A 21,468-nucleotide genomic window follows, 5' to 3' on the forward strand; every position below is an offset into this window, starting at 1 on the left:
CTTTGGTCTTTTCATAACCTTGAACCTTCCAAGTTGGAAGGCTGCCGGTTAGCGCTACGGAGATGTGTTGAAGCTAGGTGTCAAGACGTCGAATGTCTCAGTACTCTGTCAGTTTTGTGCTTAGTCATTGAACTTTCTGACTGTATAATAGTATCCAGTTACAGTGATGGAGAGTTACTCTTCACTCGTATCCATATGTCCTTTTCTTTTCCACATATAGAATGGTTGTTATGAGTTTATAAGGGTGCCATGGCTGTTTCTACTCGTCACGGGGGTGTGCACAAACACTCTTCACCAGCGCGTTCCATGCTGGACGATCCGCAGCAATCCGCACAATCCACATTGTAAATGTGTGTACGTTTGTGAATGTGTGTACATTTGGGAATGCGTATTTGTCCATGTGTGTGTGTGTTTGTGTGTGCATGTGCGTGTGTGTGCACAAGTGAAGAAATAAGTGTTTGAAAGAACCGCATCTCACACACATACACGCACACACACGAACGCACACACGCATGCACGCACATACACACACATACACGTACACACATACACATGCGCTGTGATAATGATGCCGCAATGGATGCAACTCCCATCTTGCTCCTAGGAAATCACCACCCGGCATCACCACTTGACATCACCACCTGACAAAACCAGCAATATACAGATATGTTGAACATAACTTACAGCTGGTAGATGTGCTTCCAGAACAGCAGTCGTCTTCTAAGCCTATGTCATCGATAGCAATGTCACCATGAGACCCATGTCCACGAATGCCTTCAAATGAAAGCTGAACAAAAGCGTGCAGAAAGGTTACAGTTGGCATGAGACGTAAACGGTTTTCTCGGATTACCTAGCCGGGGTCGACAGACGGTCTAGGTATTCAAATGAACTTTAACTCAACTCAATCCTACCCCTCAAGGTCATTGTGGCCGTGTGCATCCTAATGCTCTTGCATGACGGAAGACCGACATACATTCTTCTCTTTGTCAACCAAAAGGTGTGCCTAGTGTGGAGGGGCATTAAAAACTATTGGGACTGACTAACTCCTACAAATCTATGTTAGAATTTTCCACTGACCAGTCTGAACAGCCTATATGTATATAGCACCTTTTTTGTCATGTGTTGCATACTTGGTAAACAGTTCAAGTAATTATTGTAATAGACGTTCAGGGACAACAGAAGTCATGAATGTACTACCTCTAGAGTATTACGCTCCCTCGTTTCTGTCTGGTTTGTGTCAAAGTTATCTGCCCTGGTACAAAGCTCGCTGTGTTTATCACAGCTGGTGCCCTCTGACCTTGATGCTTAGAGCCTGTGTCAAAATGCTTTTTTCTTCATTAGACTTCATTGCGATTGATTTGGCCTGTAATTCTGAGCTCCGTTGACGAGACCTAACAAGGTCGAAACAGCTATTTGTCTGGACATTGTGATTGTGTACTGCCTTATGTACATATTATATACACACTCAGACACAAAGGATCTCCAAGTTTCTCAGTGTTGCTACTCTGAGTTTCGTGCAAAAGCACTCTTCAGGCAGCACTCTTTTGCCGACGCAAGAAATACTTCTATTGTTCTATATATATATATATATATATATATATATATATATATATAGGCTGCTCTAGTGCTGCTGCATCGCGCAATGCTCGCTACATTTTGAGCACCATGGCTGGTAGCTCGGCCTATTTAGCTCGTAGCTGTACTGATGAGGCCTTTATGGCCGAAACAGCTTGCTGTCTACAGCATTGGGTATATATATACAATGGAAGCGGTCCTCACCAAGAAAACACAATCCGTTGCTACTCCGAGTTTCTTGAGTTTTTCAATCGTCAGGCAACTTCTCTTTCTTTCTTTCTTTCTTTCTTTCTTCTTACTTTCGAAGGCCCTGGATTTTGCGTCCACGTACACTAACATCGAGGACGGGGAAAGGGAGATTGTCATGCACGCACGAAAATCAGTGTTGTTCAAAGACGGCCAACCTTGGGTGAAGAAGAACAACGCCAGCACGTTCGATGTCACCATGGGCTCGTTCGATGGCGCGGAAGTGTGTGAGCTGGTTGGCGTATATATGCTCCACGAACTAACAGCCCACATCGGCAGAGCGCAGATTGGCCTGTACAGGGACGACGGCTTGGCTGTGCTGAGAAACACCACCGGCAGCGCGGCAGAGCGCATACGGAAGAGTTTGACGGCGGTGTTTGCAGGGCATGGACTAAAGGTAACGATTGACACCAACCTAAAAGTCGTAGATTTCCTCGACGTGACGTTCAACCTGTCAACCGGAGGATACATGCCACACCGAAAGCCAGGCGACACACCGCAGCACATCAACACTCACTCAAACCACCCACCGTCCATAATAAAGCAACTGCCAGCAGGAATAAGCCGACGCGTGTCAACCAACTCATCAAGTGAGGAAGCATTTAACGAAGCTGCGCCTATGTACACCAACGCATTATTGGCCAGTGGATACGCGGAAGGTATTGAGTACATGGGGCAACCAGCTCAGAAAAACAGAAAGCGAAACCGAAAAAGAAAAATAACATGGTTCAACCCTCCTTTCAGCCGTAGCGTGAGAACAAACGTCGCTGCTGCCTTCCTCACAATGATCGACCGGCATTTCAAAAACACCCCCTGAAAAAGATCTTCAACCGACATAACGTGAAGGTTAGCTATTCATGTATGCCCAACATCGCAGCGATTATTAGTGGGCACAACGAGCGGCAACTGATACAAGAACCTCCTGAATAGCCTTGCAATTGTAGGAAAAAGCAGGAATGCCCCATGGAAGGACGTTGCCAGGCCTCTCACGTCGTCTATGAAGCACACGTCACCAGCCAGGATGAGCTCAGGACATACATCGGCTCAGCAGAGACAACGTTCAAAACAAGATACAACAACCACACGATGTCCTTCCGCCACGAAAAGTACCGCACTAACACGGAGCTCTCCAAACACCTCTGGAAAAAGAAAAACGACGACAAAGAGTATCACCTGTCCTGGAGAATCAAGGACAAGGCCAGCTCCTACAACCCCGCAACGAAGAGATGTTGCCTTTACACCACGGAGAAGGTGCGTATACTCACTGCTGACAAGAACAAAACCCTCAACAAGCGAAGTGAAATCATCGCCAAATGTCGTCATGCAAACAAATACCGGCTCGCTAAGTATAACGGAATCACGTAAAACCGGACATGGACAGAGCAACCTGATGCCCAATGAAACCAGACACACTGCACCATTATTGTTGAACCAGACACACTGCATCATTATTGTTATGATTAACGCCAAATATAGCACCGTAATGGCCTTACAACCCTGACGCCAGATTTAACTCCAGATTTACATGCTCCATTCAGCGCTTGTTACAGTAAGGCCACACTTTGTTAATTCATTGTTTAACGTCCACTTTGTTAATTCATTGTTTAACGTCCTTTTTTCGCGAAAAGGTACGCGGGAGGGCGGAAAAAAACAAAAGCCCATTCCAAAAACTGGAAACCCCAATCAAACATTTTGACCAGTAAAGCATGTGATATATACAATATTTCTGGGTCTAACGGCACTTGCAGGCATAGAACAACACTCTTTGATGGTACATTGGAGCACATGCCTGATGAATCCAACAAAACCTGTGCATGGCATGGAGTTAGCATGTCATTAATTCATTACATCTGGATTTTTACTAGGACACACACCGTACGATATTTAAAAGCCAACAAAAAAAGAAAAAGAACACAAGACAAAGGCATGCCCGGGAGGCAAGATTATAAGTTTAAGGTCATGATCGGCACACTGTGAAACAACACAATCATGTATTTACAACTTCGCATATTAGTGGTACTACTACTTTCTTGGGTTTTTTTCCGGTCGGAGGCAAAAAGGTACGCGGGCGCGGACGTTAAACAACGAAAAAAGAAAGGGTGGCCTAATGGACAATTGATATCAATATTTTATACTGCCTGCACCTAGCAGTAACTCTTCACTCTTCACACTTCACGCTTTCTTTTTGTGCGCCTTGCTGTGTGGTTGTGTATTTCTTTAGTGGACCTGACAGCCCTGCTTTAGTTAGAAAAGTTGCCTGACGATTGAAAAACTCAAGAAACTCGGAGTAGCAACGGATTGTGTTTTCTTGGTGAGGACCGCTTCCATTGTGTACTAGCTCCAGTGCACCCCAGCGCTGTTGAGCCCTCTTTGCGGTGGACGGGACCACTTCCCCCTGTATATACATATGATGAGTTCAAAAAGAACGAAACAGCATGCTGTCCGCAGATTGAGTATTTTTTTCCCTCCTGCTCTTGTAGCAGTTGAGCACTCTTGCGTGGGGTAGTGCCTTTGCTGTTTGCTTTATGCAGAGCTCACTGACTTGTCAGTTTGAGCACTCTGGCAAGGTACGTTCGGGCCTGATTGGAAATTTTTATTTCCATTGCTATCAGGTTCGGCCTCATTTCCTCTGTGCTGCGCTGATGAGTTCAAAAAGAACGAAACAGCATGCTGTCCGCAGATTGAGTATATACATACATAAATATATATATGCAGAGCTCACTGACTTGTCAGTTTGAGCACTCTGGCAAGGTACGTTCGGGCCTGATTGGAAATTTTTATTTCCATTGCTATCAGGTTCGGCCTCATTTCCTCTGTGCTGCGCTGACGAGTCCACACAGGACGAAACAGTTCTGTCCGCAGATTGATTATTTCGCTCCTGCTCTTGTAGCAGTTAAGCACTCTTGCGTGGGGTAGTGCCTTTGCTGTTTGCGTTATGCAGAGCTCACTGACTTGTCAGTTTGAGCACTCTGGCAAGGTACGTTCGGGCCTGATTGGAAATTTTTATTTCCATTGCTATCAGGTTCGGCCTCATTTCCTCTGTGCGGCGCTGACGAGTCCACAAAGGACGAAACAGTTCTGTCCGCAGATTGAGTATTTCGCTCCTGCTCTTGTAGCAGTTGAGCACTCTTGCGTGGGGTAGTGCCTTTGCTGTTTGCGTTATGCAGAGCTCACTGACTTGTCAGTTTGAGCACTCTGGCAAAGTATGTTCGGGCCTGATTGGAAATTTTTATTTCCATTGCTATCAGGTTCGGCCTCATTTCCTCTGTGCTGCCCTGACGAGTCCACAAAGGACGAAACAGTTCTGTTTGCAGATTGAGTATTTCGCTCCTGCTCTTGTAGCAGTTGAGCACTCTTGCGTGGGGTAGTGCCTTTGCTGTTTGCGTTATGCAGAGCTCACTGACTTGTCAGTTTGAGCACTCTAGCAAGGTACGTTCGGGCCTGATTGGAAATCTGTCCGCAGATTGAGTATATATTGAGTATATATATTTAAATAGAGAGGTAGGCGAACAAAATGTATATACACACAACAACAAGGTTGTCAATTTCATAGTACCAAAAGCTTTTCACCCATTTTCATCAGTAGATACATGGGAATGAGCGAGAACGAAAACGAAGCCAGAATTTATACTGGGGGTGAAGAATCAGCAAGAATATTCTTACGCGCCTCAAGTTTACGCGCCTCAAGTTCCTGACAAACGTGTGGCAACAAGTGATAGCGCCATCACAAAGCACTTGCAGGCGCAACCTGAATGCATCCCGTTTGTTTATATTGCCTATATTGTTTATAGGCGTATCAGTTCCAAACAAGTCGGCAAAGTCGGCAAAGAGAAAGGAAACACCTAGAGTAGAGCGCGTTGAAGTTGAGTGAACTGGTAAAAAGGAAACATGAAGTCAGTCACTGGTGGGTGGTAGGTGCTGCTGAGTACCACTGGAGTAGAGCGCCAGAGGTATCCTGTTGCGAAAAGCCAGCGTGTTTTATTGCATCCGGCACAAGATGTGTGTACGGTAAAAACGCACGTGAGCTTGATGCTGAGAAAGCCACTCAGCGACGCTCGTCCTCATACTTCAAAAATGAACCAGAACCACCATGCAAATCACGGGGAAAGAAAGGCTTCGATGACAGGGTTGTTACTCACCCAGCTCATTCGCCTGATGTCAACGTGAAGGATCCAGCAAAGCAACGCTGAGCTTGTCCGCTTCCCGCTGGTAAGAAATACGACCGATTGTACTCATGAAGGAAGTGAAGCGCTTGGGAAAGTGTCGATACGAAATATGTGCGCTTCTGGAAAGTGCGAAGTACTACCCGACAACAAGTGCTGCATCGGCTGATGACAAGGGACGACTTCTACATTTTTTAACCTGGATAGTTTCACTTGATGTTGAATGCAGAGGGTCCAGGTGGATGGCGACCTATCGCCTTTCCTCGAGATCCCTGCCGGCGTCACTCAGAGACTGCACCCGAAACCTACAGCAGAGTGTCACAGCAGCTGGAGACTGGCTTCAAAGATGGTACCTGCTGGTTAACACAAAGAAAACAGTCATCCTCCCGTTCTACCACAATAACCGCCCCCCTGAACAGCTACCCCAGATCACCCTCAGGAATAGTCTACTTACCGTAGCACAAAAACACAAACACCTCGGAATAATCTTTCAGCATGACCTCCGTTGGACGGAGCATGTTGAATACATAGTCAAAAAATCACGCAAGTCTTTCAATATTCTTTTTAGACTTAGGTCTACACTCACCAGTGATTCTTTATCTCACATCTATCAGACATACATACTACCTATATTCTCATATGCGAGCAATGCTCTCACACCGTTGTCCCCCACTTCCCTTGACAGGCTAGAACGACTCCAGCGGAAAGCCGCCAGAATATGTCTCCACCTTCCCCTTTACACACACTTAGAACACTCCCACCTTTTGCATCGCATCAAATGGCCAACATTATTTTCACGCTAAACATATACTCTTCGCGCATTCTCTGCGCCACAATTATGCCCCACCACATATACTCTCGCTGCATACTGCTAGCAACGTGCACTTTCAATATTCTTTTTAGACTTAGGTCTACACTCACCAGTGATTCTTTATCTCACATCTATCAGACATACATACTACCTATATTCTCATATGCGAGCAATGCTCTCACACCGTTGTCCCCCACTTCCCTTGACAGGCTAGAACGACTCCAGCGGAAAGCCGCCAGAATATGTCTCCACCTTCCCCTTTACACACACTTAGAACACTCCCACCTTTTGCATCGCATCAAATGGCCAACATTATTTTCACGCTAAACATATACTCTTCGCGCATTCTCTGCGCCACAATTATGCCCCACCACATATACTCTCGCTGCATACTGCTAGCAACGTGCAACCTTCGCATAATTTACGTCGCTCTCGTACTTGGCACTTGCCAACTCCGTGGACTGACCGCTGTCTCCATTCTCCCCTGTACAAGGCCCTTCATTACTTTAATTGCCTGCCCACCCAGCTTCGCGAAATCCCTTCTCGTACTCCCTTCAAATCCGAGATATCCCTGCTGTTGCACAACTCTGTATGCTCGTGTAGCGACCACCCCTGCCCGTACACTTAAGTACACAACTCTGTATGCTCATGTGGCGACCACCCCTGCCCGTACACTTAAGTAGTCATTAACCCCTAGGCCCTGCCCACCCAATTCTTCCTCACTCTTTTTCCTTTCTTACACTATTATCTCATATTGGCCACTGGCTATCATGAGAATAAAGACTTGAAACAACAACAACAACAACAACAAAAACAACAAGACTAAGGTCTACACTCACCAGTGATTCTTTGTCTCACATCTATCAGACATGCATACTACCTATATTCTCATATGCGAGCAATGCTCTCACGCCGTTGTCACACACTTCTCTTGACAGGCTAGAACGACTCCAGCGGAAAGCCGCCATAATATGTCTCCACCTTCCCCTTTACACACACTTAGAGCACTCCCACCTTTTGCATCGCATCAAATGGCCAACCTAAATAATAATAATAATATTATCAGTCAAGTCAGTCAAGTGTCAAGTAAAGTCGGCGGAATAGCGCGAGCTCCGGTGTGGGGAGCAAACCTTTCTTACAAATATTTTCACGCTTTAAAGTTAAACATATACTCTTCGCGCATTCTCAGCGCCACAATTATGCCCCACCACATATACTCTCGCTGCATACTGCTAGCAATGTGCAACCTTCGTATAATTTACGTCACTCTCGTACTTGGCACTTGCCAACTCCGCTGACTGACCGCTGTCTCCATTCTCCCCTGTACAAGGCCATTCATTACTTTAATTGCTTATCCGCCCAGCTTCGCGAAATCCCTTCTCGTACTCCTTTCAAATCCGAGATATCCCTGCTGTTGCACAAGTCTGTATGCTCGTGTAGCGACCACCCCTGCCCGTACACTTAAATACACAAATCTGTATGCTCGTGTGGCGAGCACCCCTGCCCGTACACTTAAGTAGTCATTAACCCCTAGGCCCTGCCCACCCAATTCTTCCTCACTCTTTCTCCTTTCTTACACTTTTATCTCTTATTGGCCACTGTCTATCGTGAGAATAAAGATTTGAAACAACAACAAATTATACTGGGGGTAGAGAATCAGCCAGAAAATTCTTACGCGCCTCAAGTTCACGCTACATTACCATAAGAATGTATGGAGCAGTGGAAAAATGCGGGAAACAACACATGAAGGGAATGCAGTACCAGAACAAACACGTGATAAAGTTGTCAGTCTGGTTTTGACTTGAACAGCGACAGCACTTTGATGTGCTTCTTTTGTTGACACAGTTCTGGCCTCAAACTGCGAATGTATAGCACCTCCAGCGTGAATCAGTGCGCGCTGTTCCAGGCTGGTGTGATGACACTGAAGCTGCTGTTTCTTTCCTGCTGTTGCGTTTCGTTATTGTTCATAGATAAGTTTTATGACCAGTTGACGAAAGTATTACACGACGTCCGGGGCAGCTCAGCTATACTGGTGCTGGGAGACTTCAATTCCAAAGTGGGCCGTAAGCAATGTTATGAAGAGTGCCTGGGAAAATACAGTAAAGGCAAGCGGAATGCCAATGGAGACGCTCTCATTGAATTTGCGCAAATGAACAATCTTCTAATGAGCAATACGTGCTTCCAACACCCAAGCAGACATCTAACCACCTGGGAAGGCAAGAGCCCAGCCGGTAAAAGGATCTTCAATCAGATCGACTTCATACTATGTAACTCGAGACAAAGAGCTGTGCTGCAGGACGCCAGGTCATACGCTGGCACAAGAACCTTTTCTGACCATCGCCTAGTTATGGCCCGTGTAAAATTTAAAGCTCTTCACCCTGTGTGGAACCGAGGCAAAACAATTCGCAAACGCAAGTTCAACACCATGAGACGGCTCAATGACAAGAAAATGCAGAAATTATACCAAACGAAAATGGAAGAAGCGGCACCTCAACTCCTCAATGTGGCAGAAGCAAGCGCAAGACTCACGGCAACATGCTCATCCATTCGCAAGGTGGCAACTGGAGTAGTCGGATACACACCGAGCAGAAGCAAGCTACCCTACGCTACGGATGAGGTAGACAAACTCTCAGAATTGCAGAGGAAGCTGCGTATGGATCTTAATAGCACACCAAACATGAATAGAAGAAATGAGCTGCGAGTGCAGCGTAACAGAGTGCAGAAGGAAATCCGAATCCTGTCTCGACAGCTGGCGTTACAGAATCTTGAGAGCCGCATCAGAGAAGTGGAGTCGCTCAAGAACGGGCCAACGATGTTTGCAGCGATAAAACTGCTGAAACCAAAGTGCCCACGAGATTTAACCATTGTAGACAACAACGGCAAGGCTGTCCTTGGGCCAGGAGAGCAAGCGGATAGAATAGCTGAGCATTACACTGGGAAATTCTCTCCTACTGCTGCAGAGCCAGCGGTTACGCCATTCACAGGAACCCCGAAACCCCTCGATAAACCGATTTCCACAGCAGAGGTAGCGAGCGCAATGAGTCATCTAAAGAACCAACGCTCCTGCAGGCCTGATGACATACCGGCTGAGCAAGTCAAATACGGAGGCCGTGCACTTGCAGAATGCCTAAGCAGCATTTTCAACGATGTATTCACTCAGCACAGCCAAGCGTCCCTTGGAGATGGTGTACTAATCGCTCTGCATAAGCCAGGTAAACCCAAAGGCCCCATGAACAATTTGCGTCCGATAACATTGCTGACTACTGCCAGAAAAATCTTGTCCCTCATCACACTTAGCCGGATCAGAGCTGACGTAGAGCGATATATATCTCCATCGCAAGCCGGGTTCCGTCAAAACAGATCAACCGCAGACATTGTGTTTTGCAAACGGATCCTGGCATCAATTGTTGAACGCTTCAACACTACTATCTACGTGCTAGGGCTGGGCCTGAGCAAGGCTTTTGACACAATAAACCGCACAAAGCTGCGTGATGTCATGGAGCAAGAGAAAATTGGAGACGCGGACGGTTTACGACTGGTAAGGTACCTGCTATCTGGCACGGCGCTGACAGTTCGCGTGAACGAAGCACAGTCCGCACCTTTTGAGACAGCTCGGGGGGTCCCCCAGGGCGATGGTTTGTCACTGGTACTGTTCACGGTTTATTTGGAAGCAGCCCTACGAATGGTACGTGACCGACTGCCAGCCCGACCATCAGCAGACAACATTCTACCTGAAGAAACAGCTTACGCCGATGACGTAGACTTCATCTCCACATCAAAATCATTCCTTACCAGCGCCCTACCCGTCATCGCAGGCGTCTTCTCCGAATGGGGTCTTACCGTCAATACCAGTAAGACTGAGTGGATCCGTATTTACCTGGAACCCACTTTGGGAGATGCCACCTCTACAACATCTAGAAAGGTCGGCACAACTCGTGGTAAAGAAGCTTGGCGACAGGTGAAGACACTCGGCTCGCTATACGGCTCCGGGGAGGACGTAACGCGCCGTATTGGCTTGGCCGCAAGAGCATTTGGAGACACTCTGAAGTTATGGTTCAAACACAACCTGCTTTCTACACCCATCAAAATTCGTTTATACAACACTTTCGTTCTACCAATCTTGACCTACAACCTTGCTTGCCATGGCCTGTCCTGTCATGGCCTAGATGTGTTTCATAGGAAACAGCTGCGGTGTACCCTTGGAATTACCTACCCAGATGTCATCTCGAATGCAGATTTATATGCTGTTACTGGCCAGTGCTCTGTATCTGAAATGGCCAAGCGGGACAGGAGGAAGCTATTAGGACATATATTACGCCAGCCAAGTGACATCCCTGCAAATGTTGCTCTCACTGCTTTCTGTACATATGCTACCAGTCAGCCCTTTCGAATAGGTGCACCCCGCTCTTGCCTCACCACAAGTCTCCAGCGAGACGTCCACCTTACACCTATCTGCATTTTTAAGCCCAGCTGCCTTCGTGATCTCGGCCCCTATGCCCGCGACAGAAAACAATGGAGTAACATCTGCTCAGCCATTTAGCCTAGTACTGCTCTTCTTAAATTTGACCTTTATTACAAGACTCTTCTTTTCTTTTTCATTTCGTTCTCCCACTCTCACACACACACACATGCTCACGGTTAATTCTGCCGTCGTGAGTCCCATTCTGGACGGATACGAGAATAATAATAATAATAATTGTTCATTCCCATTTAACTACTGATGAAAATGGTTGAAAAGCTTTTAGTATTATGAAATTGACAACCTTGTTGTTGTGTGTATATACATTTCGTTCGCCTACCTCTCTATTTAAATAATATATATACACCTGTCAACAAACAATGGATCACTCGTAACTAGTACTTCAGTAGTGTTTTGCTACTCTGAGTTTCATGCACTGTGTGCAATCATCAGGCAAAAATATTCAATATTGTTTGCCTGATGATTGTACACAGTGCATGGAACTCAGAGTAGCTAAACAGTACAAGTGATCCATTGTTTGTTGACATGTGACATTGCTCCCCACCAAGAAATTCGGTGTTGAGCCCTTTTTTCTGCAGCTGCAGGCATAGTCTTATTGATTATAATAAAATTATACTCAACCTGTGGACAGAACTGGTTCGTCCTTTGTGGACTCATCATAGCTGGACAGAGGAAATGAGATCGAACCTGGTAGCAATGAAAAATGAATGGCCCGAACGTACCTTGCCAAAGTTCTCAAATTGTCAAGTCGGCATAATTTCCCACCTTTTCGCCACCTCCGTTTGTTCCGCATATGGTCTATCAGCACAATATATGTGAATGTGAATATCCTCTGCATAATTTCAAGAAGCCATGCAGAACTTCTAGTAGCATGGACATTGCATTGGCTAATGCCTACCTGGAATGGACCAGATGTAACTGCTGGGACAGTGTTCAAGAGCACTCGTGCGTGGAGCCAATTGTTACCCTTGTTTCCGCTTTGCGTGAAGACCCTGACATTTGCAGTGGAAGTCTCCACGTAGACGTTCAGCGTAACGATGTCGTCACCGTACATGTGGTACCAGAAAGAGAAGGTACAGACATTTGGGTGTAATGTGGTGTAATGTGGTGAGTAGATAATGGCATTTTCATCAGGCCTTGGATGAGTGGCCTCGATATACAGGTAGTGACCTAAAAACACGCACACATAGCCGTAGAAGTGGAACATGCCTTGTTGTTCGCCCATAGAAAGAGGTATACTCATATACGGCCACATCACGTTCATTCACGAAGCATTGAACATTCATGAGGCCATTGAAAATAACTGACCGGTTAGCCAACAATTGGGTGCAAGCTATGAGTAACGGCACGTCAATTCAACTACAAACTAAGCAGTTAGGCAGTGCCACAATCGGATACAAAACTGACAGATTTCTAGCATCTGCCTCAACCCGACATTTAGCTCCAACTAGCCGATCTCCATCTAATGCACATACAACCGTGATAGGATTTCTTGTAGATCAGATCTTCCAGCCCGTCCTATCATGCCAAACAGTTGGACTCATATCGGGCTGACACTGGCAACACAAATCACTTACCAGCCATATTTGAACGATCTGACACGGGACCTGTGCCCTCCCTGAATGTTGATCCACGTTTTCTCGTCCAGTCAAATTGATCAATGCTAGTAGCTTGTGTGTAGCCGCTCAGTCCTGTTGTGAAGTCAGCAGTGGATGCTCTGCATGCTGATATACGATAGACATGTATAGCAAACCCACACACATGTTGCAGTACACAATCACGCGTACACGCCCACGAACACACACACACACACACAAAATTCGTACACAAATGCTCACGGAGGTACGCACAGGAAGATGGTACAATAATAAATCCTAAGACTCTTCGAAATTTGGGTCCGTTAAGGTCCATTCACATACTAGTAGTAGTAGTAGTAGTAGTAGTAGTAGTAGTAGTAGTAGTAGTAGTAGTAGTAGTAGTAGTAGTAGTAGTAGTAGTAGTAGTAGTAGTAGTAGTAGTAGTAGTAGTAGTAGTAGTAGTAGTAGTAGTAGTAGTAGTAGTAGTAGTAGTAGTAGTAGTAGTAGTAGTAGTAGTAGTAGTAGTAGTAGTAGTAGTAGTAGTAGTAGTAGTAGTAGTAGTAGTAGTAGTAGTAGTAGTAGTAGTAGTAGTAGTAGTAGTAGTAGTAGTAGTAGTAGTAGTAGTAGTAGTAGTAGTAGTAGTAGTAGTAGTAGTAGTAGTAGTAGTAGTAGTAGTAGTAGTAGTAGTAGTAGTAGTAGTAGTAGTAGTAGTAGTAGTAGTAGTAGTAGTAGTAGTAGTAGTAGTAGTAGTAGTAGTAGTAGTAGTAGTAGTAGTAGTAGTAGTAGTAGTAGTAGTAGTAGTAGTAGTAGTAGTAGTAGTAGTAGTAGTAGTAGTAGTAGTAGTAGTAGTAGTAGTAGTAGTAGTAGTAGTAGTAGTAGTAGTCGTAGTACCGTATTTTACCGGTTGTAAGTCGACCCCGGTTATAGGTCGACCCCCGTATCCTGAGGTCTCAATTCTGCGTTTTAAATTTTCACCCAAAGAAGCACTACTAACCACTCCCTACTGCTTACACATCAACAAATCATGTAAACATTCCTTATTGGAGGGTATAACGTCCCAATCCTTGAAAAAGACCAATAAACTGGCAAAGTGTGTACACATGGTGCACTCGTACATGCAGTACAGATCATTTTTTGTAAGATACTGATAGTTTCCGGTTATAAGTCGAATCCCGGTTGTAAGTCGACCCCCACACTTTCTCCTTCTATTTTTAGTTGTAAAAGGTCGACTTATAACCGGAAAAATACGGTAGTAGTAGTAGTAGTAGTAGTAGTAGTAGTAGTAGTAGTAGTAGGAGTAGTAGTAGTAGTAGTAGTAGTAGTAGTAGTAGTAGTAGTAGTAGTAGTAGTAGTAGTAGTAGTAGTAGTAGTAGTAGTAGTAGTAGTAGTAGTAGTAGTAGTAGTAGTAGTAGTAGTAGTAGTAGTAGTAGTAGTAGTAGTAGTAGTAGTAGTAGTAGTAGTAGTAGTAGTAGTAGTAGTAGTAGTAGTAGTAGTAGTAGTAGTAGTAGTAGTAGTAGTAGTAGTAGTAGTAGTAGATGATACATGGAGTGTGACTTGCACCAAGGAAAAAGAAGTCAATAAGGATATACAACGGTCACTAGAGTAATTTTACATGCAGGAATCAGAAAAAAAGCTAGACAGACAGATAGTGGTGGATACTTACCGTTTGTTGTAGCTGGTGCACGATGCAGAATGTAAAAGCCAGCGATGGAGCACAAACACATTCACGCGTGAATTCAAACAAACACGCACGCACACGCACACGTGCACACACACGCACACACACACACATGCACACACACGCACGCACACACACGCACACACACGCACACACATAATTATGGTATAGACATGTAGACAAGCACACACGCACACACACACACACACAATAGAATTATTTTCTAACAATGCTTTATGCACGTTGTATAGATGCAAAAAATCCAGTAGAATTTTGTAGCATACATGTATCTCAGAATCTTATAGAACCTGGCAGACCCGGTTGGTGTCTCTCTCACGTAGTTGTAGATATCGTGAAAACAACAGTACATCCTGCATTGTGTGACCCGTGCAATTACTCCTTGCCACATTTGAGGCCAGAAAAGTCCAAGAACAGGGAAATAGAAATTCAGCCAGGTTTTACAACATTCGGACAGGTATGCCATGGCAAAATGTATGGAGAAGCAGATCCAAAACCCAAATTTTTGAGATTTAAAGTGAGTTTTTGATTCTCAATTCGACCCAAATCCTACTTTCAAAAGCCAGCGGGACAGTTTCCGATGAATGGACTGTAGTACCCTTGGACATCTCTTATCCGGGCACCTTGGAACTGGGCACTGCCCTATATCAGATTTTCCTGCACGTCAGGATAATCCTACCTGCCGTGCATCATACTACTGCAAGCTTTGATGAAGTTGGCATGTATTGCACTTGTCCCAGATTTAAAAAAGAATCCATCGATTTGAACGTGTGAACTGCAGAGGTTGGCAAGGACAAGACATTTAAAAAGGAGCATGTGCATGCACGCCATTGAGGAAATAGTAGAGAACAATGCACTTTTTGTCATAGCAACTCAAGTTGAAGGTGGCAGGTGCAGAGACTTGCCCACATCTGAGAAGTGCGGATAAGAGATGTATGAGTGTAATTAACTGGGGAAATTGTCACGGTGCGAGGTGAATAGCAATTTCTGGACATGAAAATAAAATAGAGGCCCACTGGCTGTGTGTTTTACATTTTTCATATCTTTTTGTACCTATTGTATGGCCTAATCCTTCATCTTTCCAAATATGTGACAATTGCTCATGCTGTGATCCCAGAGACTGTATAGCAGGATGTTTTCGACAGGCCAATTTTTTGGCCTAAAATTCAGTGTATGGAATTCTGGACATGAGAGTAAAATAGCGTCAATAGGCATCCTATACTGCACCATTTTTGTTATTTTTTCTATTGGTGGACTGCAGTTGGCCTCTCCACACTTCCAGCCAGCAGGTCCAAGACTATACAGCGTCTGAAGTGGAGTTCACATGGGGAAGCCAACGATTCGTCCATTACTTCTTATTTTACTCAAATTCTCATGCGACATAGTACCACAAAACTCGTTGAAATGCCTCCCAAGAAAAGGCTATCAACAAGGCACCGACACGAGGAGAAACTACAACAGCCCAGCTGTCAACTACAACAAGAAAAAAGTTCATCAACCTGACTGACTTGACTCTACACGCGACGAAAAATTATTTTACTCGAAATGTCCAGAAATGTACAATGTCCAGAAATAGCAATTCACCTCGTAGTGCTTCCCAAACCTACCTGCTGAATTAACGTATTGTCCGGGTGTAATAACAATTTCACGGACTGCGTGAAACTCGGCTGGGAAGCCGAGTTTTCCGGGCATAGCAGCTTCATTAGTACTATAATTCCCGTAGCTATGCAGAAGACATTACTTCAGTAACGTCTGGCGCTAGCCAGGGTCCACACAGCTTTAATTTGGTGTTTGTTTGTTTGTGTGTTTGTGTCACGCCTGGCGCTATCCCGTATCTGTCCCGTACCGTACCGTACCATCAAACACAGCTGGCCACATACAGCTGGCCGCACTATTCAAATAGGGCTTTCAAATGCAAGATCATAACGTGAAACAACTTGGAAGAATGAGTATGGATGTGAAGTGTATGGGGGAATGCATGTAGGGCGATAGTGCGGGTTCGAATCCCAGGTAATGGCCTAAAAAAATAGGAAAATTGAAAAATTTATAACATCCCTATTCTTGTTTTGCGGTGTATGGTGTCGTATTACCCTCGGCTGACCACAATGCATATTCAAATAGGGCTTTCAAATACAAGATCATAACGTGAAACAGCCTTAGATAGATATTCTGAATCTTACGCTGAAAGCACGCTTTCAGTGCCATAGTACCCTGCGAAAGCAGCGGGCAGCGACGGTGTCCCAGGATTTCTCCTGAAGTCCTGTGCTGAGGTCCTCACACCATCTGTCACCACACTCTTCAACCTGTCACTGCAATCTGGTGCAGTGACTGTCGGTTTCAAGTTGGCGGCTGTAAGCCCGCTGTTTAAGTCTGGGGATCCGTCTCAGCCGACAAACTATAGACCGGTGTCGCTACTTCCGATTTTGTCAAAATTACTGGAAAAGCTGGTCCAGCGGCAGCTTGTACGGCACCTCGACCACACCGACGCTATCCCGGAAACTCAGTTTGCATTTCGCCGGCAGCACTCGACGGGTGATGCACTAGCCTTACTGGTTGATCAGTTGCAAATGGCTCGAGATAAGAACGACTCCTCTGGAGTGTGCTTCCTTGACATATCGAAGGCCTTCGACAAAGTGCGGCATGAAATTATGATCCAGGACTGTTTTGAAATTGGAGTTGGTGGTACGGTGATGAAATGGCTCGTTAGCTACCTTACAAACCGGACACGACAAGTCCGCATCAGTTGCAAACTGAGCAACATCACAGTATGCACAAGAGGAGTACCCCAAGGATCTGTATTGGGGCCCATCTTTATCAATATCTACACCCGAGTGGTAGCTGCAGTAGCTCAACCGACCCCTAGTAGACTGTTTGCTGACGATATTGCACTATACCAAAGTGGTTCCAACACGGCAACTATTTCACTGGGACTCTCATCATCCGTCACTGCGCTGGCCGACTGGCTCGAAAACCGCGGCCCGATATTGAATGAACGCAGAAGTCAAGTTCTGTCCATCTGTGGTAGGGATGCGCCAACCAGCATCGCTGTAAATTGCCATCAGACCTGCTTACCTGCTTGTACTGCGGCCAAGTACTTGGGTTTAACCATCACCAAGCAACTGACCTGGGACCACCATATCCACGATGTTACAGCGAAGGAGAACAGGAAAGTCGGAGCATTGTGGCGAGCCCGGCGATCCCTTTCCCAGAAGGCCAGGGTCCAATACCTAAAATCCGTTGAGATGCCCGCCATATTATTATGGAAGTGTGGCCTATACTTCTTCGGTAAGCCACCAAAGGGAGAGCACATCCCTCCGCAAAATCGAGGAGACACAACACCACCGACTCCTCGATCTCGTCTGGCACGGCCTGAACGGCCAAAGTAGTACAGCGCTTTCAAAGCAGCTGGCGCCCGCAATCACGGCCACAACTCGACATCAAGCCAACGCCGGGCTCATTCTGCCGCTGGCCAGGACGAATACAGGCACTCGCCAACCATTCTTCCGTGGACCTGCGCTGTGGAACACTCTGCCAGCCAGTGTACGTTCCTGCAAAGCCGTGGCCAATTTCGCAGCAGCCGTGTACCCGTACACTCTCAGGCCATAAACGTTTTTAAAGAAGAGAAACAGTGATATGCACACACACACACACACACACCTTGGACCTTGGACGCGCTGCCATATTCTGGCTATGCGGACCCCATGGGGGGTTGAGCAGGTTCTGAACAGTAGGGGCGATGACGGGATAGGTCCTGTGGTCTACGGAAACGCCGACCGTAATTGCAAACGATGCAGAAGGAGATACGGTCTGTGTTGGTTGCTCTTGCCGAGCCACGGCTGCACTTGTGACGTTTCATGCCTTGGCGCGATAGCACACAGCGGTTGCGGCGGGCGCAGTGGAAGCTGCAGCATTCGCAGGACGTATTTTTTGTAACCGGTGACTCAAGTGTGTCAGAAGATGTTGGTGATGTTGCTGGCGAGCACTTGTGTCGGGCAAGTCCACCCTTGCCCCGGAACCATCGCAGTGACAGCTTCCTGGCTATTGGCTTACGGGTAGGGCACGCGTAGCTGTACACTTGTGTCGCTTCCTGTCACTTAAACGACTGAAGGAGCGGTGACAAGTTTGGCACACAACCGGTGATGGTCGAGGTCTGTTCTGCAGACTGGCAGACAACGGTAAGCCTTGCACCATTTGGAGCGAGAAGAGGTGGCCACTTCATACCAGTCGTCAAGTGGTTTGACGTCACTCCAAACACAGTCTCGCCACCTTGTCCGCGGACCATGGGCAGGTCTCTTGTTTGGAAACGAACCGAACAGTAGAGCCTTCGGGATGCGCTCATCCTCCATCCTTGCCACATGACCAAGCCACTCAAGGCGACGTCTGCTGAGACAACACTCCATGTCCAAGGTATCTCCCCAGCGCTCCAGAGCTTCAACATTAGTTATCCTGTCATTCCATACATCTTGACGACTGATGCCCAGAATGGTGCGGACACAACAGAGATGAAAAACAGACAACGCATGAACATCAGCCTGTAGTGGTACCCAGCATTCGGACCCATAGAGCCAACAGCACACAAGCATTGTACACTGACTGTTTGATGGATATTGTCAGTGTTACATCGTGGAATATCGATTTCTTCAGAGCGCCAAACGCTTTGGCAGCTTGTGCAATCCGGGATGGGACATCATCATGACATCGGCCGTTGCTGTGTATGTTGGATCCAAGGTAACAAAAAGACGACACATGGGCAATCTCCATAGTTCGAATCGCGAGCGGCTCTAGATCGTCGTAAGAAATGTTTGGGCCAGAGACCATGATTTTGGTTTCGGCACTGACGGTGAGGCCAAAATCGCAGCATACATCCACAAATACCTCCAAGTCTGAAACTGCGGCCTGGCGTGTCGCGGCCACAAGAGCGGAATCATCAGCAAACTGACACTCTGTCAGCTCCAGGGATCTATCACGGCGGCTACGGTGGTGGAGTAGCTTCCCATCTGGCTAGAAGAAGACCTTTGCGCCTACACCAGGGATAGGCTGCATGTGCTGGCGCCAACAATGCATCACTGCCCACATAAAGATGTTGAATAGGGCAGGGGCCATGTAACATCCCTGCTGCAAGCCGCTCAATACAGGGATGGGGTCAGCTTCAACATTCGACAGACGGAGAGTTGCGGTCATGCCGTCATGGAATGCACGAATAACAGCGATCAGCTTCTCGAGGGACGCCAGCTTTTCGCAGTACTAACCACAGACACTCTTGCGGATCTGAGTCATAGGCTTTCTTCAGGTCAATGAAGATGAAGAAACACTTCTGCTCATGCTCGTAGCTCTTTTCGATTAGTTGCCTTGCCGCAAAGATCATGTCAGCACACCCACGTTCTGTTCGGAAGCTGTATTGAGAGTCTGGTAGCACATTGTTTAGTTTATCAGCAAGCCGGCTTTGGATGACGCGAGCAACCACTTTACCAATAACGTCTAGGAGAGCTATGCCTCGCCAGTTGTCACATTCCGCAAGGTTACCTTTCTTGGGGATAGGCACCAGCTGTGCGTTACCCAGTCGCCAGGAACACTGCCACTGTCCCAGACTGAATGGATAAGCTCCAGTAGGTGGTCAGTAAATAGATCTTGACAGGCTTTGAGCATCTCCGGCAGGATTCCTGACTGACCTTCAGCTTGCCACTTCGACATTGCGTGATTGCCTGCTGTAACTCCAACAGATCAGGCGGCGCAACCAAACTATCCAGACACGGCATTTGTGGAACACAGTCAAGAATACTGGAATTGAACGTACTTTGCACATTCAGAACACCAGAAAAATAATGGCCCCAACTAAAGGTTAGACAATGCCACGAGTGTTATTCCAAGTCAAACGGAATAATTCCAGAGCTGTGCGCAGCCTTAAAAAAGTCAGGAAGTTTTGTATACGGAGGAAGTAATTCTTGAATAATACGCATTTCTCCTTGTCTTCTCCAATTGGTCAAATCGGCATAGCAACAAGCTATCTATGGTCTGATTGGTTGGCTCTTCCCGCCTTTGTCTAATTCGATCCTTTTTGTTCTCATATAACTCCTGCTGCTTCTGATCAAAAGTACCAACCAACCTTCGACCTTCAATCTTGAAATCACAGTTACTCTCAACCTTCTTCGACTGACCAAGGTGAGCGTGTGGGGCTGAATGGATACTTGGATCAACTATATTGGTTGATGACCTAGTGGGGTTACTATGGCAATGAGAATGTATATTATGTTGTAGCCTTGAGATCGGTATTGTGTATGTCCGGCATATGCACTATATCACTAAAATAATGTAATAGCGGAATTCCGCCATAATAAGCAACCTATCCGAGCTGCACACATCACTAAAATAATGTAATCACAGTCCGAATTCAGAATTCCGTACATAGCATGAAGGCAAGGGCAGAGTGTAGGGTGTACAGACCAATTCGGGACATGAACACGTTTGCAAAGGAAGTGTGGTTTTCTCCGGTATAGATTGTCCCAAGACATAAACAGAGCACCCCAGAGACGATTATCAAATAAGGCCATACTTACCTGTATGCATTTCGGTTACATTGGCAACCACATTGGTCATAACTCGTAACATTTTCTCCTTCCTGTATTTAGCCATGATGACGTTGGCTCAACATCCCAGTTCAAATGGTTCAAATGCACACATAGCTTAGAATGCATTTGAAAGGATGGTGAGAGGACAAAATGAAAAAAAAATGTTTTACCATCCGGTATTGCCCACAGTCAATTCAATTGGAATTGTAGACTATGTTTGCGCCAGCGCAAATAGAAGGCTAGAACTGCCTTTCCTGTTGAATTCACCACACAACACGTAAGTGGCCTGATAAGAGAGGTGCTCTTGTGCATTGGCGCATACACAAATCGTCAAAACTTCTTGGTTTTGAGCTC

General features: G+C 46.1%; 1 long non-coding RNA gene across 1 annotated transcript; it reads right to left on the reverse strand.

Annotated features, from left to right (window-relative positions):
* Positions 1–690: 690 nt before the first annotated feature.
* On the reverse strand, positions 691–12,994 carry LOC135827482 (uncharacterized). Its single transcript, XR_010555462.1, has 3 exons — positions 12,853–12,994; positions 12,174–12,445; positions 691–787 (listed from the first exon to the last, which is right to left on the reverse strand). It is a non-coding gene; the product is annotated as an uncharacterized LOC135827482 (long non-coding RNA).
* Positions 12,995–21,468: the final 8,474 nt, after the last annotated feature.

This window comes from Sycon ciliatum, chromosome 11, assembly GCF_964019385.1.
Source record: "Sycon ciliatum chromosome 11, ocSycCili1.1, whole genome shotgun sequence".
Taxonomy (NCBI): domain Eukaryota; kingdom Metazoa; phylum Porifera; class Calcarea; order Leucosolenida; family Sycettidae; genus Sycon; species Sycon ciliatum.